Source organism: Equus quagga, chromosome 21 (assembly GCF_021613505.1).
Source record: "Equus quagga isolate Etosha38 chromosome 21, UCLA_HA_Equagga_1.0, whole genome shotgun sequence".
NCBI lineage: Eukaryota > Metazoa > Chordata > Mammalia > Perissodactyla > Equidae > Equus > Equus quagga.
In genome coordinates, this window is record NC_060287.1 from 10,749,928 (window position 1) to 10,768,485 (window position 18,558).

Sequence of the window (18,558 nt, forward strand, 5' to 3'; positions counted from 1 at the left end):
TGTAGGAAACTGGCAGGAACCTAGCAAGACTGATTGTTTCTATTCTTCTCGGAATCCCCTTTTTATTCAGGGATAAGGATGCTCCTTCCTCCAGGTAGAGGGCATGTCAGGCACCTCTGACATGAGGCTTTTAGGCCCATTACAGCGAGGAGGGGAGGGTGGGGGAAGGCCAGAGTGACATTCCTGCTTCTGCTGTTTTCTCAGACTCCCTCAGCTTAAAATATTTAATACGCCAAGGTGCCGTATTTTGGGGTAGCAAGCACTGAACCGCATCAAAATACTTCATGGTATAGACTTTTCATTGTCAGAGGGCTTAGACTCTTATCACCTTTAAATCTGTTTTGAGTAAAATTCCTCATTCTGAACTAGAAGGAGGTGTTTCAGACTGTAACACTTAACTTGATTTTTAAAATAAAATTAATGATATGTAATTTACCAAGTTCTTTATTTCTACACGTTTATTTTAGACACTGTTTATCAGCTTTTCCTCAGTTTTTTAAAATATCTTATGCAAAATAGAAAACAAACAACTGTTCTATCATTTTTCATCTTCACTAGCTAATGTATGAGAGTCCTGTTTGCTGCACCGCCTCACTAAAATTTCCACATGGACAGTCTTTTTTTTTTTTTTAATCTTAACCATTCTAGTGCATAATAGTGAAATCTCATTGTGGTTTTAGTTTTCTTTTCCCTAATGACTAATGATGTTGAACTCTTTTTTATGTTCTCATTGGCCACAGACATCGAGAAGGAAAAAGTTTTCCTCTGCCTTCTTGGGGTCCCTGGCTGGGTGTGAAAATTAAACTGACAGAGATAGATTAACAGGAGAAATGCATACAAATTTTACTGAATTTTTACATGTACATGGGAGCCTTCACAAGAGAATGAAGACCCTGAAGAAGTGAGCAGGACAAGAAGCTCTTCTACCTTTTAGACAAAGAAATAACGTTTGTGAAAATTTGACAAGATGGAAGGGTTTGGGCTAGGGGTAGTAAATGGTCAAGAAGTAACTAGGAAGACAAGAGTTGGTTTAACAAGGTTTGTTCGTATAGATTTCTGGGCCCCAAATTTCCTGTTTCTGGGGATAAGAATGCCTTCTTCCTCTTGGTACAGAGAAAGGACCTTTCACAGGAGAGTTTTGTTTTGTTTTGAGGAAGATTAGTCCTGAGCTAACATCTGCTGCCAATCCTCCTCTTTTTGCTGAGGAAGACTGGCCATGAGCTAACATCCGTGCCCATCTTCTGCCACTTTATATGTGGGACGCCTACCACAGCATGGCTTGCCAAGCAGTGCCATGTCCACACCTGGTATCCGACAGCAAACCCTGGGCCGCTGAAGCGGAACGTGCACACTTAACCGCTACGTCACCGGGCTGGTCCCTCACAGGAGAGTTTTATGGCCTGTTTCAGGAAAGATGAGTGATGGGGGCAGGCAGGTTGAGAGTGACCTTCCTGCTTCTGATGCTTTCTCAGACTGCTTTGGCTTAAGATATTCAGTATGCCCAGGGGTCATATTTTGGCATACCATGTCCTGAATCCCATCAATATTTTACACAAGATCCAGTGTGCATTTTGCAAAGAGTTATCTGTTTATTTTTTGTGTGTTTTCCCTCAAACAATAACTTTAAAAATTTTATCTGTGCAGTAATGTAGTTTCCTGCCTTCTCTCTGGATGGATCTCTGTCTCCTATTAAAAATCAGTTGCATCTCTCTGTGTATCCTTGCACTTTCCTCATCTGCCCTGAGTGGCCATAACAGGATGCATTCCAATCTGACTTTCATTCATGTTTAGCAGTTTCTTGGTTGAATTAGATCTGAGCAGCCTTGCCCATCTGAGCAATATGCCACTTGACTTGATGAAACTGCCCGAATTTCACTTTCAAACATGCTTCTCTGGGGGGGAGTTTACTATTCCCATAATTTATACTTTGTTCTCATAGCCTACAAATATAGTGATAAATCTATGTTGCCCTAAACACGTTTATGAGAAAATTTAAAAACCGGTATGGTAATATTTTTATTTATTTATGGCAAGTGTCTTGCGCCACTGGGCAAGTATTAAAATTGAGTAGGCTCAAAATATGTGAATGGATTAAAATAATGTCGGCCTGTTAGCACATGGATCTATTTGCTGAGAACTTCCAACTGAGTATATTCTTTGTGTTTCTTCCCTTAAGGTGTAATCAATGCTGCTAAAGCATAGCCACAAGCTGGGGGTGGAGGGTGGAGGGGGAAGAAACTTACAAAACTCCCCAATGCTTCTCCATACTGCCTCAAGCATTTCCAGTTCCGTTTCTGATTCAGGGCAAGCTGGAAAGATAGTACACCTGAGATGGAAGTTGGACGAACATGCTTCTCCTGCTTCATTGCTGTAACCATCTAACCTGTGAACCTCAAGGTCACTGGCACTATTCCAATGTCCAAAGTCTGACACAAAATCTTGAGTGGCTTTTCATGTAAAGTCTATTGAAACAGCACCTATTGCCTTAAAAATAAGATTGCTATTTCTGGGAAATCAATAGGAATGGATAAATTCTATTAGTAGTTAATATACACAGGACAATTTTTAACATTGCAGAAAAGAATGAGAATCCCCTCCTCACTATCATGGAGCGATTAGAATCCAAACCAGCATGAGAGAAGCCAATCATGGATACAGAACAACTAGGGACTGATGTTAATTTTGGTGTGTAACTAGAGTGAAATAATTTAAATGAGCCAACTACAGGAAGAATCTATCGGAATAAACTCTTGTACTTAAACTAATCAAGGAGCTTCATGTGATGCTCAGGACTTAATTATTGAATGCCTACTATGTAACAAGCATATGATGGGGTTTAAGACGTGCGATCTCAAAATATGGCACGTTGGCATATTGACCATTTCAACCAGAAGGAAATTGTGAAATGACACGTGCAGGAAGAACTTTCTGACCTTCCCCTGAAGCAGATCATAAGATGCTCACTCACGTGAGAGATGCCCTCTCTACATCCAGAGGGTCATCTTTATTTCTGAAGACTAAGGGGCACAGAGGAATCTGAATGAACAAGATTTGCTAAGTTTCCATCAGTTTACTGCACTTACCTCATGCTCTTTGTCCTTAGAATCTTTCCATAACTTTTCACTCTTTATCAAATCTAACATCAAATTACTCAGGTTTAACCACTTCTTGAGTCTTCATTTGCCAATAAAAGTTCTTGTGTCACACAAAATTTATATTAAGTAAATTCGTATGTTTTTCTTTTGTTAATCTTTCTTTTGTTACAAGTCAAGTCCAAGTCAAAGATGTACAAAGATGGAGGAAGAAAATATTTTTCCTTCCCTAAGCATAAATATCTTTCATGGGCAGTCTCATTTAATCCACTCGTAACCACCTGCCATATAAGTTATTCATTCTCATTTATAGATGAGGAAGCTGAGACGTCAGGAGCCTCTGTAATATGTCCAAGGGCTCCTGGCCCTCAGAAGCTGACCTGGGATTTGAATTCAGGTGTGCATGGACTCCTGTGTCCTCATTCTTAAACATCCCATTACATATCCTGGAATTGTCCCTTATCAAATTTGGGAGCTAAGATGTTTCTTATTTTCTCTGGGCCTCAGTTTCTCAACTGTCATATAAGGGTAATAGAACTTTATTATTATTTTAAAATTAAATTGATGGAAATGTAAAATGCTATAGATGCTATTTAAAATATATGGTGTTCCTCAGAAAATTCAAAATAAAATTACTGTATGATCCAGCAATTTCATTTCTAGGTATAGACCCAAAAGAATTGAGAGCAGGGTGTCAAAGAAATATTTGTCTACTCATGTTCTTAGTGTAGGAGAGTAAAACGATGGCCCCTATCCTTCTGAATTCTCAGCCGGGGTCCATGTAGCATAGACAGATTAACAAAAGAAAAACACACTCGGGTTTATTAACATGTATACCTCATGCAAACAAGGAAGACACCCAGGGAAAAATGAGTAAATCTCACTTAGAATTCAGACTCAAATGCCATCTTCAGGTAAAGAGAGAAGGATGTGGGGGAGGTCAGTTATAGAGAGGTGACAAAGAAAATTACGGTCATCAAGGATAAGTTTTCTTGAGCAGATTTAAGTCCATGCCTTCCCCATTAAGAGTTTCTTGTGATTTAGTCATCTTTCTCTTCCTGGTACAAAGAGGAAGACACCCTTACAAATGGAAATCTCCTTTAGAAATATAGATTTCTCTTACTAAAGGTTAACTTCATCTCTGTTTTCAGAGCTTCTCTTTTGTCCGCTGTTTCTCAAGAAAATCCTTATACCAAAAAGGCACATTTGGCACAAAAAGGCACATATTTTACCACCCTTCAATAGCAGCTTTATTCACACTAACCAAAAGATGCAAGCAACTTGTGTCCATCATTGAATGTTGTTAAACAAAATTTAGTATATACTGTTGAAAAATAGAGACAACAGGCCCAAAATGGAGTCACTTGTGCTAAGCCTCATATCAGCCAACCAAGACTTAATACCCAACCTAACTGCAGTGTCAATCTCTCCCAGGAATGTAATCTTAAACCAGTCAATCTGGAATTTCCTGGTCAGCAGTAGAGAGATGATCCACCTGACAGACGCATTCCATTCCACAAAGGACAATGAGGTAATCTGCTCTTTTCTTGTCTCTGACTCCTTCTGCCAATAAAAGCCTTCCATTTTGCACAGCTCTTAGGAGCTCAACTTTCTAGGCTAGACGGGATGCTGCTAGATTCATGAATCGTTAAATAAAGTCAATTAGATCTTCAAATTTATTCAGCTGAGTTTTGTTTTTTAACAATATATACACAATGGAATATTATTCAACCTTAAAAAAAAGAAGGAAATTCTGCCATATATGACAACACGGATGAAACCTGACATTATGCTAAGTGAAATAAGCCAGTACTGCATAATGTCACTTATATAAGGTATCAACAATAGTCAAACTCATAGAAGCAGAAAGTAGAATGATGGCTGCTGGAAGCTATGGAGACAGGAAAATGGGGAGTTACTTTTTAACGGGATGGTATAGAGTTTCAGTTCTGTAAGATGAAAAGAGTTTTGGAGATTGGATGCACAATAATGTGAATACACTTACCATTACTGAACTGTACACTTAAAAACAGTTAAGATGACTAATTTTGTGTTACATATATTCTACCACAATTAGAAAAATAAATTGCAGTACTATATTTAAAGTAATTATCATAATGGCTGGCTCCATATTAGGTGACCAATAATTAATAGCTATTCTTTTTGTTATCTATTGGTTCTTCTGAGTATGGTTAATTTTATTCAGGCCTCAGAATCTAGTGGATTTAAGTAAACTAACTTTCTGAACCATCAACCATGAACACGTCAATAAATTCTATTATTAATGAGGCCACGTCTGTATGTCTGTTAAATCTATTTTTAGCACCACGTTTTTAACTCCCTCAGCAATTACTTACATTAAAAATAAATTGTCAACTTAAACTGGCAAACAGATATAGTTCCCTATAAATAAATTATAGATAGCAACTAGTGACAAAAATAGGATAAAGACTAAAATTGAAGGTAAATTTAATGCAAAACATCTAAAAACATACTGGATTGTATTTGACAGATATTCAGGCCTTGGTGTGGGCAGCTGGACCAAATCTGCCATGTAGACCTGTTTGGTTTGGCAGGCATGATGTTTTAAAAATTTTTAAATTAAGAATGACTTTGAGTGGGACAAGTAATTAGAGATTTATTCAGGAACCTCTCCACCAGCACCTCCCAACCCCAGTCTCAGCCCTAGACTTTTCCCAGTCATGGATCACATATTCCTGTTATCTACTTAGTTCCCGTGGGCATTTGATTTTGCCATCTCTGATTTATAGATCAACCTTAGAAACTGTATCAAATGCTCCTGAGACTAGTTGTCCATAAATGTAGACAATTTGACGTATCTAAACTTTATAAAACCTTTTGCAGAACTTTAAAATTATTCAGTGTTTAGATATTTGAATCAGACTTTAACAGCTACTCCCACAGGCTACCAAATCATTTTATAAATATTGTAGTTCATATGTGTGTGTGTGTGTGTGTGTGCGTGCATTTAACAAGCGTTTACTGAGGTAGTTACATATATCGGGCATTAAGATTTATTTTATAAATATCAGTTCACTTTTCCATCTTCTCTACCAAATAAGGATTGTGTTTTACTAAACTTTTATCATCAATGTTGAAGCTATACTAGACCTTAGATGTTTGGTAAACATATATACATGGAAAGCCAATATGTAATTAGTAAGAAAACCTCTTTTAGCAAATTAGATCCAAGGTATTTGAAAGAATCAAACGGCTTAAAGCATACTGTGGCTTTAGATTACATATTCTCTTATACTTTATACCACAATGGTATAAAGAACTAAACCCCAAGAACATAAAAAAAGAAAGTAATTTCTGAATTTACGTAATTTTTTCTAATGTAGTTCTGTCACAGCCAAATCTTGCTTAAAAAATTCCTTACACAGTTAGAAAAATATTTTATTCAAACATGTTCGTTACTTTGTGAAGATAGAGTGTTGTTAAGAAAAAATTCCAGAATGATTGCTCATTTTTCAACTTTATAAAAGTGATTTTTCAAAGGCTGACATCTTCAACATGTAGTTCAACACAGAGCAAATGTTTATAGCTGAGATATAAACCTCTTGAAGCAAGGAAGTGGTGGCAAAGTGTTAACTGTGAGTAGCACCATTATAATCAATTATAGCAATATGTGATGGACTTAATACTTAGAAATGTTCAATAACCCACATTTAGAATAAAGATTTGCTCATTTCACTTCATCTACCAATTGAAATCTTAATTATTTATAGAGATAGAAAGATTAGATGGATAAAACTATACGTACTTATGAGCAAGATACATTTGCATGAATATGAATGAGTGAGTGGAAATTTTGTCTATCTATTTGCTTATAAAATCATTTATGATAATATTTTAAAAGCATCCTTTAGAATTGGCATATATCACATTAAAAAGACACTGCATGTTTTGCATCAGGGAAACTCATTTTCCCATTAAAAATTTGGAAGATAATTGACTTACGTTTTGGAAGACTTTTCAGAGAAATGCACAGTGAGAGAATTAGAAACTATCCTAACCATAGAGACAGGTGCTTTCCTTCTCTGATGGAGATGAATTAGAGTTTCACAACGTTATAAGATGATTTTAGGAAAATTTATGGAAACAAAAACCTTTGAAACTTTAGGTACTTTTTTTTAGGTTGATTTTTAAGTTGTTCTTTGGATTCAACTATAAAATATGTAAGGTTATCAATTCACTACAAGCAAGTTTTTCTCCTCTTCAAGGGGCATATATAAGACTATAATGGCTCCTTATCCTCTTGCTAACATACTGCTATTGGTCCTGGTGCAAACGACAGATGGTATGTGCGGCTAAACAGCTCACTTTACTCTTTGGATCTTGGAAGATAGCTCCAATCTAGAAGCAGTTGATGAATACAATTCTGAATTATTCTGGACTCCTTTTCTCTAATGAGTTTCTGTTATTCCCTCACTAGAAGTATATAGATGGAGTAAGGTCAGGATGAGAGAAGAAAATATGGCTTTTACTTCAAATTATATTGAAGAGGTAATGTCTACTATTTTTTTTTTTTTTTTAATGCTTAGGGGGCATTACTTATATTATGAAGGTAAATATGTGCAGGTATACCCAGGACTTTTTGTAATTAATCTCACCTGCTCAGTTTTTTTCAGTTGAATGTTTTCACTTTGGAAAACAATGACACAATTTCTTAATATCTGGAACCTGTACTATCAATACTGAGTAGTTAAGGATTTGGATGAATATGAATGTGGGCATCGTTAAAAAAATACCACTGTATAAGTGGGCTTTCTTTCTAACTCAACAGTCTGTGCTATCTTTACTCTTCTATGTATATTTTTTATCACTAAGATAGGACTGTTTGTTTTATATTGCTCTATACAAAAATAAGTTGCATATTTTAAGTAAACTTGGTATTATATTTTCTTGTATTCATTGATATTACAGTCTAGGAGATTAGATACATTGTTGAATAGACTACATATTTATGTATGCAACGAGCTAAAGATGGGAAAAATGAAAATGTGTGACTAATCAAGGAGTAATATTTGGAGTTATTTTCTGGTAAAAATTGATCTTCCAGTACACTACAGAGAAGATAACACAAAATGACTAAGAGCTAAGGTATAAAAAAAGATAGCATTTCCTGGAAACAGAAAAAGTTTGCCTCATCATAGGACTTTGTGATGGCACCAAACCATTTTACTCAAAGCATAAGAGTGACAATTACCTACAGGGATGTTTACATAGGTAGGGGAGCAAAATCTGTCCCCCCAAAATGCGTCTCTTTGTCATGAGGATTAATTCAGGCTGGTTATTTTTAAGAAACAGAAGACTCAGGCAGTTTTTCTTGTTACTTCCTTCTTAACTGTCTAAAAGAATTTAGATAAAGGACTGTTCCTGGAATAGTGCTATCACCAGAGATATCTACAAAGAATATGGGCCAGCTGTGGTGGGGGAGACTTGGCAGGCCTAGAGACCAGAGTCCACTCTGTGTCCTGTTGTCTCTGCATGGCTCAGCAAACATTTGTCTACCAAACATTTGCTTTTCCATCTCCATGTGAATTACCTTCCTCCTCTCTGAAGTCCCAAACCACTATCCCTTCTCCTTAGCTCAAGATATCATGTAAGTTTCTGCTTGATTTGTCCTTGGGCCCCCTATATTCTTGTGGAACCCCTGTACATATGAAACTAAATTGAATTTTCTCCTGTTAACCTGTAACTTGTCAATTTCATTCTTAGACCAGCCAGAAGAACCTAGAAGGATAAAGGAAAATTCGTACCTCCTTGATGCATGGAATAAAATACTTTTACGTAGAAGTCGTAACTGTGATCTATGTATTGCTGGCTTATTCTATGTTCTTTTTCATGCTTTTAATATATATCTTCTCTTCTATATAAAGGGAGAGAATAGAATATAAAGAACCTCCTTATACCTAGACTAACAAAGATTCACATTTTGTCACATTTGGTTCTAATACATTTTAGTTAAAATGCTTAAAAATTTTATAACATTATTTTCATCACCAAACATTTTAGTATGTATGTCTAAAACTACAAAGACATTTCTTATTTAATGACAATATTGACTCCATATTCAAGTTTCCTCAATAGTCCAAAAAGTGTCTTGATTTGTTCATTTGTTCAAGTGGGATGGGGCTCTGCTGGTTTTCTGTCTCCCCGAGGCAACAGGAAATAGTTCACTGACCTCTCTACCGTCAGCCTTCTCCTACCTATCTCCTGGCTAGGCAGGGAGAACACGGCAGAGGCACGTACCTGGAGAACTTCAGTGGTGTCAATTCTACTTTGCCCACTGACTTCCTCCTCCCTAGCCCCTATCTTCTTGGAGTTTTATTAAATATGAGAAACAGGGAAAGTCTTTTTTTATGAAATCAATTTTACACCAACTAATACCCTAAGACTTCAATTCTTGATCAGTAGACTCTGGTACCTGAAAATATTCTTTGTTTCAAAGCAGATAACTTTTGTGTTGAGTTCCGAAAGTCACTCTTGAAATAAAAGGTGAATACTAAACCAGTTTATATTTCACCTTGCATTTCTGCTATGACCTCTCCGAAGCTAGCAAGTTCAGAATGTCAGAGCTGCTTCAGTCACAGAAACATAGTGGTGCTAGACTTCCTCTAGTCTATCTTTAATCTCTTTTATTCTTGTGTTTGAAATGATCTAGACCTAGAAAAGAGAACTATTGAAGAACTGGATATTGACTTTGGAATTTTGGACGAAGAGATGGTTTCATCCAGATTAACATGTTTATAAAGAATAAAAGAAAATAATGTCTATTTTCTTTTTTGGAATATTAATAGGATCTATCCCTCAAAAACTGGTGATAAATAGAACTGATTACAAATGAATAAATTTCTTTCGATAGACACAATATGTTGTGTGGACATTTGTTAATTTATCTGCAATGTATACCACATTAGTTGATTTATGGTTAGTTGAAAAAAAGGTCAATTAATGAGTGGGAACACAGAGTGTAATTAAGAAGTCTTTTCTTTACTCTGTTTCTTTTCAAGCTAGAGAACAGTTCTGAATGTTGATGAGATAACATCTATTATAATGCCATCTATCGGAGTTAGGTAATTAACTCAGAACGAAATACACAGCAAAATATCTTTGCTAGAGGCAGAAGTCCATGGAAAATCAGGTAGCAATGAGAAGAACTGGGTGTCACAATTGTGGTGAAGATTATCATGAGCCCAGTTCTTTATCTATCCAAGAGAAGAGAATTATTTTCTACAAATGGAATGCTGCACATATGACTGGCATTAGCTCTTCATAGGCATCAGGAACCAAATAACCTCTTCTGTAGGTAGTGAGTTGAAGTTTTCCATAGTATTTATAAACAAAAATTTTAAAGAAACAATTGTTTTTCTATGAAAGCTTTGGCATAGATCTTACTTTTAAAGGCCAAATCTTCATATCTCCTGAGGATGAATACAAACTGAGTTTTTATGGTATGTTTTGCAAATTGCTGTTCTACTTTAAGCTCTCTCCTGAGAAGAATGCACACCAAAAATGCAAACCAGACCCATTTTCTTTAACTCAGCACGTTAACTATAATGAAGAATTTTCTCTCCTTTCTGCATTTACATAAACCACTCAATTTCAATCATTTCTGAACCCACAGCATTTTCTTGAAGAACTGTGTGAACATCAATGGTGTGCCTGTTAAAAATGCAAATTCCAGTGGGTCTTTCACACACCTACTAAGGCAGAATCTTTGGGGACAGGGCAATGCAATCTGTGTTTTTAACAAACAGTGATTCTTTTACTCATAAACATTTGAAAAGCAGTAACCTCTAGATTTTTAGGACTGTAGGAGCTTCCTAAGCTATTTGAATCATAGATTTCTGTATGGAAGATTGAATGGAGTAAAATGGGTCTCTTGCCTTTCTTTTCAGTGGCTTCCTCAAAGGAAAGTCAGGTACTATCTTAACATTTGCAGGTCACTTTCTCATTCATTCATTAAATAGCAGCTGAGCACCTCCATATGCTTCTAGATGGTGGGGATAAAACAGCCAACACAACATACAAAGACCCCTGCCCTCCTGGAGCCTTATTTCTGGTAGGGGAGATGGTCAAGAAGCACAATGAATAAGTAAATACATAGAGTATATTGATAGCGATGAGTGTTTAGGAGAGAAAGTAGGTAGAGAGACGAATTGCACTGGGGAGAGGAGGAGAGTGCTAAAGTTTTAAATGGAATCACTAAAGAAGGGCACATTTAGAAGGTAATACTTGAATAGAGATCTGATGGAAATGAGGGAGCTGGCCATGCAGACATCGGGAAGATGCCCTCAATGAGGAAACAGCAATTGTGAATATTTAGAGATGAAAGAAAGTCTGGCAAGTTTAAGGGGAGGAGGCCAGTAAGGCTGGAGTGAGGTGAATGGGAAAAGCAAAGGGTCAGGGTGGGTGGTGGGGATGATCACGTAGGGTATTGCAGGTGGTGATCGATAATTTTCCTTTTACCTTGTATGAAATGGGAAGTTAATCCAGTATTTTGAGCAGGTTGTATTGAGCTTGTTCTGAAAGGGGCAAGAGAAGAAACAAGGAGACAATTTAGGAAGGTTTTGTTAAAATTCAGGTTAGAGATGGGGATATTTTGGAAACCACCAAACTTCGGGAAGTTGAAGGGAGAGGTAAGAGTGAGGAGAGAAATAGACATCCTCTACATATATGGGGAATGAAAGAAAGTGGAGAACCATGGATGACTCTAAGCCTTGTGGCCTGAGCACCTGAAAGAATAATGTTGCCAATAAGTAAGTAAAATTGTCTGAGGAGCATGTTGGAGTGAGATACCAAAACTTAATTCTAGACATATTAAGTTTCAGATGCCTGTTAAACATTCAAGTGGGATATCAAGTAGGCCTTTGGGTACATAAGGTTTGGGGTTTAGGTAAAATATGAATTTGAGACTATCAACAAGTCAGTGCTATTTAAAATCATGAAATCAGATGAGATAATCCAAGGAATGAGTGAAGACAAAACAAAGAAGAAATTCAAGGACTGGGTCCTGGAGTTCCCCCTCATTTAGTGGCTGGGGACATGAGAAAGTACTAGCAATTGAGGATAAGAAGAAATGCCATAAACTGTGTCCCCCCAAAATTCATATGTTGAAACCTATTCCCACAAAGTGATGGTGTTTGGAGGTGGGGCCTTCGGGAGGTGATTGGTTCATGATGGCAGAGTCCTCATGAATGGAAATAGCACTCTTAGAAAACAGGCCCCAGAGAACGTCCTTGTCACTTCTGCCACATAATGACACAGTGAATGACAGCTGTCTATGAACCAGGAAGTGGGCTCTCATCAGACACCCAATCTGCTGGCACCTTGATCTTGGACTTCCCAACCTCCAGAACTATAAGAAACAGATTTCTGCTCTTTATAAGCCACTCAGTCTATGGTATTCTGTTATAGCAGCCCAAATGGACCAAAACAGAAATTGGTACTGAGAAGAGGATGCTTTTCTAACAAATACCTAAAAATGGGGAAGCCACTTTGAAACTGGGCTGGAAGAGTTTTGAGATGCATACAGTACTGGAAAAAGTCTGCATTACCACGTATGGACCATTCAGGATGACTCTGATGGAGGCTCAGAAAGAAAAGAGGAGAGCTGTAGAGAAAGCCTCAATCTTCTTAGAGAATACCTAAGTAATCATGAACAGAATTTTGGTAGAAATATGGACAGTAAAGGCCATTCTGATGACGTCTCAGACAGAAATGAGGAATATGTTATTGGACACTGGAGGAAAGGCCATCCTTGTTATAAAGTGGCAAAGAACTTGGCTGAATCACGTTCCTGTCCTAATGCTTTATGGAAGGTAGAACTTGCAAGTGATGACACTGGATATTTATCTGAAGCTATTCCTGAGCAAAGTGTTGAAGGTTCATCTTGGGTCCTCTTAAAGATGGAATTCTTAGTCAAAAATGAAGCAGAGCTTAAAGATTTGGAAAATTCTCAGCTTATCCACGTTGTAAAAAAGTGAGAAAGGAGCACATTAAGGAGAGAACACTAAGGATGTGGTCAAAAGATAATTTGATGAGGAGAATTGTCAGCTATCTCAACAGAAGCCAGGAACTCTTGTTCAAGACAATGGAAGAAAGCAAAGGAGGAGCTTCTAGTGTCTTAGGGACCTTGGCATACCCTGCGCTCTCACCCCACAACTCAGGCTCAACTCCCCACACTATATGCTGCATTCCTTGACCTCCTTAGGTAGAGCTCAGAGGGTCCTGGTGAGGTGTGGACTTCACCTAGCTGAGCTGTGAGGGCACAGCTTCCTCCACCTAGATTTCAAAGGATGGGACCTCCTGGCAGAGCTGTGTGCTCAGGACTCCAGCCCCTGACAGCTGCAAGGCCCAGGCAGAGAAGCACTATATGGATGGAGCACAGGCTCAGAAGGGCCATTGGGGCAGGCTGCTCAATGCCTTGGGGGCCCATCCCCTGCCCAGCAAAGACGCAGGGGCAGGACCACTGCCTGGTGGGACTGTAGGGCAGAGCATTTACTCGAAAATGGTTATTCTTGAATCTCAAATTCTAATGGAACTTGTCTCATTGGCTCTTGGACATGCTTGGGACCTGTTTCCCCTTTTTTCTTTCTTATTTATTCCTTTTGGAATGAGGATGTCTATCCTATGCCTGTCACACAATTGTACTTTGAAAGCGTATAGCATGTTGGTTTCACAGGTTCCAGCTGGAGAAGAATTTGCCTCAAGATGAATCATACCTTGAGTCTCACCCACGTCTGATTTAAAGAGTAACAAGTGAGGTAGAAGGAAAGGCAGGCAGGTGGGGTACCCTGGAAGGAGAGCAGAACAAGTATGCGGTCAATTGTGTGCAATGATGCTACTAAGCCAGGCCTGAAAACTGCTGGATTTAGCTATGCAGAGCATGTTCAGTGCAGTAGTTGAGGCAAAAAGCTTTAGAGTAGATTTAAGAGAGAATGAGTGTAAGGAAATTGGAGACAGTAACTAAAAACAACTTTGGCTTTGATGATCAGAGTGGGGTGGAATCTGAAATACTGGAGTGGAAATGGGGTTAAAAGAAGTTTAATTTTATTTCATTATTTTAAGAGAGAGATAAGCACACGTTTAAATGAGGATGGGAATGATCCACTTTAGAGAGAAAAAGACATGACTGAGAGAAAGGCAGAGAAAATTGCCAAAGCAAGGCCTTCCAGAAGGCAAGAGTGCATATAGCTTACTGTGCAATTGCATGGTTTTGCCTCCACTTACAGCACATACAGCATCCAAATGTGACAGGAATAAAGCCAGATGATTCTGGCACAAAGACTGGTTGGCGAGTGGATGTTGTTGGAGAAGAGGTTGTGTGCTTGTAAGGGTTCTTTTCAGATTGCATCTGTGTTCTCAGTGAAGGAGGAAACATGAGGTGATAATTAATTTTATGTGTCAACTTGACTGGACCACGGAGTGTCCAGAAATTGGTTAAACATTATTTCTGCACGTGTCTGTGTGGGTGTTTCTGGATGAGATTACCATTTGAATTGGTAGATCAGTAAAGCAGATTGCCCTCCCCAACGTGGGTGGGTTTCATCAAATCCACTGAAGACCTGAATAGAATAAAAGGCTGACAAAGAAAGAATTCTCTCTCTCTGCCTGTCTTCAAGCTAAGACATTAGTCTTCTCCGGCTTTCACATATAATATAATATAATATAATAATATGTTATTTATATGATATTGATTTGTTTGGAGAACTGAGACTAATACACAAGGTAATGAGCAAGAGAGAGGGTGGAGGACTGTTGGAAGCTTGAGAGGAGAAGGTCTAAAAGAGTTAGAAGAGAAGGTGAGAGAATGGACTAGGAACATATTCTATGATTTCCTGGAAGTATTGAAGGTCAGTGGCTATATATTTAAGATAACGTTCTTCACAGTTTGTGTATGCTTTGATTTTGTTTTGTTTTCTTTGCTTTTCTCTAATATGTTCACCAGCATGGGGAGTTGGATTTAACCAGGGCCACGGTCTAGCCACACAAGTACTAAAAAGCCAGAGAGGGAAAAGGAAATTGGAAGTATATTCAAAGAAGTAATTAAAATGATTGATCATATAATTAAAGGTGGAGAGAAGAGGATAAGATGGAGATGAGAATAGTGAAAAGTTGGTGGTATCCAGAGATTGAAGTTCCTGGTAGGAAAAAAGTAAAGCTGGACCTGGAATCTGGTAGAAAGGGTGAGTTGAAAAGATTGAGTATGTTTGTACACTATTTGAGATTGATACTATGCTTCAATTGCTGTAATTAATAATAAAAAGTTCAAAGAAATTACCATGTATTGAGTATCTAAGGCAGAGAGGAGAATATTAGAGGAAAAAATGTCAAGGAACTGAGAGTTCAGGACATTGAAAGGACCATTCCATGAATTTGAATTCCTTAATAAGTATGAGAGGAGTAGCAATGGAATGAGTGACAATGGGCCAAGGATCTACCATATTCGAAGAATAAAGTTGGGGTGGGTTGGGGTTGGTGTAGTAGATCATACAACAAAATGGGATGATAAAGGGTTCGATTTAACAACATGAATTTAAAAACCTGGGATTGTAGAGGATAGTAAGGGGGACACCTACCCAACCTTTGTGCCCAAGAGCATTGGAGAAAAACAGCACTATTTGAGAGGGCTGCAGGGGAATCACTGTCCTCCGTGGAGATAGATGTTTTCCTGGAGCATGAAGGAAAAGGGATGGTTTGGAGAAGCATTTGAGGTTAGAGGGGATTTTGCTGAGATTTGATCTTGAGTTTCCAAAGTCATACTGAAGGGTTTGAGTAACTGAGGAGTGGGAATCAAAAAGGAGTTGAACAGAGTCATATGTGGATTAGAATCCAGTAGATTAGGGTTGACCTGGGAGTCTTGGTCTTTGTGTGGTAACTGTCATGGGATGACTGGATGAGATTAACATTTGAATTGGTAGATTGAGCAAAGCAGATTGCCCTCCCCAATGCAAATGAGCTTCATCGAATCCATTGAAGGCCCAAATAGAATAAAAGGCTGAGAAGGAAAGAATTCTCTCTCTCTGCCTGTCTTCAAGCTAAGACATCAGTCTTCTGTCATGGATACAGATGAGAGCTTAGTAAATGAGTTCTAATGGTCTCCAGCATGGGATGATGGACAGGCTGTGAGTGAGGGAAAGAAGGTTGCAGGCGTGTCTCATCAGTTGAGACAAGGGACCTGGGGTTCCCACTCATCTCCTACTGATGGAAGCAGGCAGTTTTGTCAAGAAATGGTCTAAATCCAAATTCTGAAGAAAGATAGGTTTACTAGGTACAATAACCTCCCTTTGTCAGTTGCTGAATAGTGGCCTGCAAAGGAGTATTATAGTGAATAAATAAGTAAACAAATAAATATTAAAAAACCTTTCCTGCTATAGTTTTAGCCTTATATCTTAAATCCATCCTGCACAAATAGGTCACACAGGCCTACATTACATTGACATACACAATTCAATTTTTCTAAACATATTAATGTGATTTGTGGACTGAATTAACATTTTTATAGTATCCTTATGGAAATTGGCAGGAGACAAGTAATGTATCTATTTCTTGCGCCAGGGTAACTAAAGTGAGAGGCTTGCTGTTTTGGTTCGCGTGAGTAACTAAGTAGTCTATATTTCAACTCACATCTCCACTTGTTTCATGCAAAATATTACATTTCAAAAACCATAACAGGCTATTATTCTTCGTCTAAACATGAATGTCTAATTACACTTTGTAATTAATAGTGAACAAAAGAAGAAGAAAATCAATTGCTTTATACACAAATGTAGAAATGCAGGCGACATTTAAAAACAGTAAAACTCGGGACTGTTTTTAGATTATACAACAGAGGAGCATCTTTTACAACTGATTGTTTATAAAGACATTTTACAAGAATAACCATAAACAATACTCAAATAGGATACCGAAAATACTGTTGAAAGACCTCCCAAGAGGTTCTAAAGATATGAAATATTTGAGGCAAAGATTTTTAAGGACAAATGTTTTCCTTGGCTTCAGATCAAGACAAACTGTTCATTGAAAGGGCAGCTCCTCCTGGGTGTCAAGAACAACCGTTAGTCTTGTGTGAACTGAGTGTGCTTTGTTTGATTCATAAAAAAGTGTTATTTTTCTTGAAAAACAAAGCATAAAACTTGTTTTGAGTTAGTTCTCCAACACTTAGGAGGCACAAATTACATTTTAGTTTTTCAGATAATAATATTTCAGAAAAGGGAATTTGCCTTCTTACCATGCAGGTATTATTGTTATCTGGAGAGAGTTGCTTAGGGGATTTAACCATTAGAAACTAAGATTGCAGGGCTGGCCCTATGGCCGAATGGTTAAGTTCATGCGTGCTCTGTTTCGGCGGCCCAGGGTTTCGCCAGTTAAAATCCTGGGTGCGGACATGGCAACGCTCATCAAACCATGCTGAGGCGGCATCCCACATGCCACAACTAAAAGGACCGACAACTAAAAATACACAACTATATACCAAGGGGCTTTGGGAGAAAAAGGGAAAAATAAAATCTTTAAAAAAAAAAGGAACTAAGATTGTATTCTAGAGCTCTATTATCAGCATTTTCACTTGCACCATTTATAAAAAAGATAGTATTTAAAACAACTATTTATAAAGTTAACATCCCATTTATTTCTACTTGAAAACTGGTCTTATTAGTAATGGTACTATGATACATATCAGTCACTTGATAGCCTATGCTTTGAGTTAAAATTTAATCGATGCATTAAAAAATCATGAATATGAAGAAACCAATATGAATTTAAACTTTTTTCTTTTAGTTTTTCCTTTATTCTTTCTTTCATTTAACAATTATTTACTGTCTTCTATGTCCCTAGTGGTGTACAATGCATTGGAGAAAGAACAATGAGTGCAATAAATACTGTCCCTATTTTAATGTATCTAGATGAGATAAAGAAAAACAAAGAGGCAATTACAATACTGAGTGGCAATAGGAATTATAGGGGCAGTCCAGCATCTGGCACATAGCAAATCTAATTAACTCACACTGAGCAGTTTGGAAAAGACTTAGATGAATGGTGGTTAAAGCTGAGATTTAAAGGATAAACAGGAATTACACTGGCCAAACAGCAGGGACATTGTTTCCAAGTAAAGAATAGCATTATCTTTTATGATTCTTTGACTACAAACACCAGAAAGGCATCTTGAATACATTTTGGAAGAGGAAGAATTTATTCCCTGATGGAATCCAAGAAAGAGTTAAATAACTAAATTTGACAATATGCAGGATTGTAGCTGAGACTATGGTATAGGGACCGAGGAGCAATCCGTTTTCTTCTTTCTCCCCTTCATATGTTGGCTTCGTTCTTTCTCTTTGCAAACTGACTTTTATTTCAAATGGCGGGGAAAAAAAGCCCACTTGATGTTAACTCTATGAATTTAAACTTCTAAAGTCTGGGGATAGATTAATTGGTT

The 18,558-nt window shown here is 37.6% G+C and overlaps 1 pseudogene; it reads left to right on the forward strand.

Annotated features, from left to right (window-relative positions):
• Positions 1-11,713: 11,713 nt before the first annotated feature.
• Positions 11,714-18,558, forward strand: part of LOC124231523 (uncharacterized) — a 168,463-nt pseudogene continuing 161,618 nt past the window's right edge.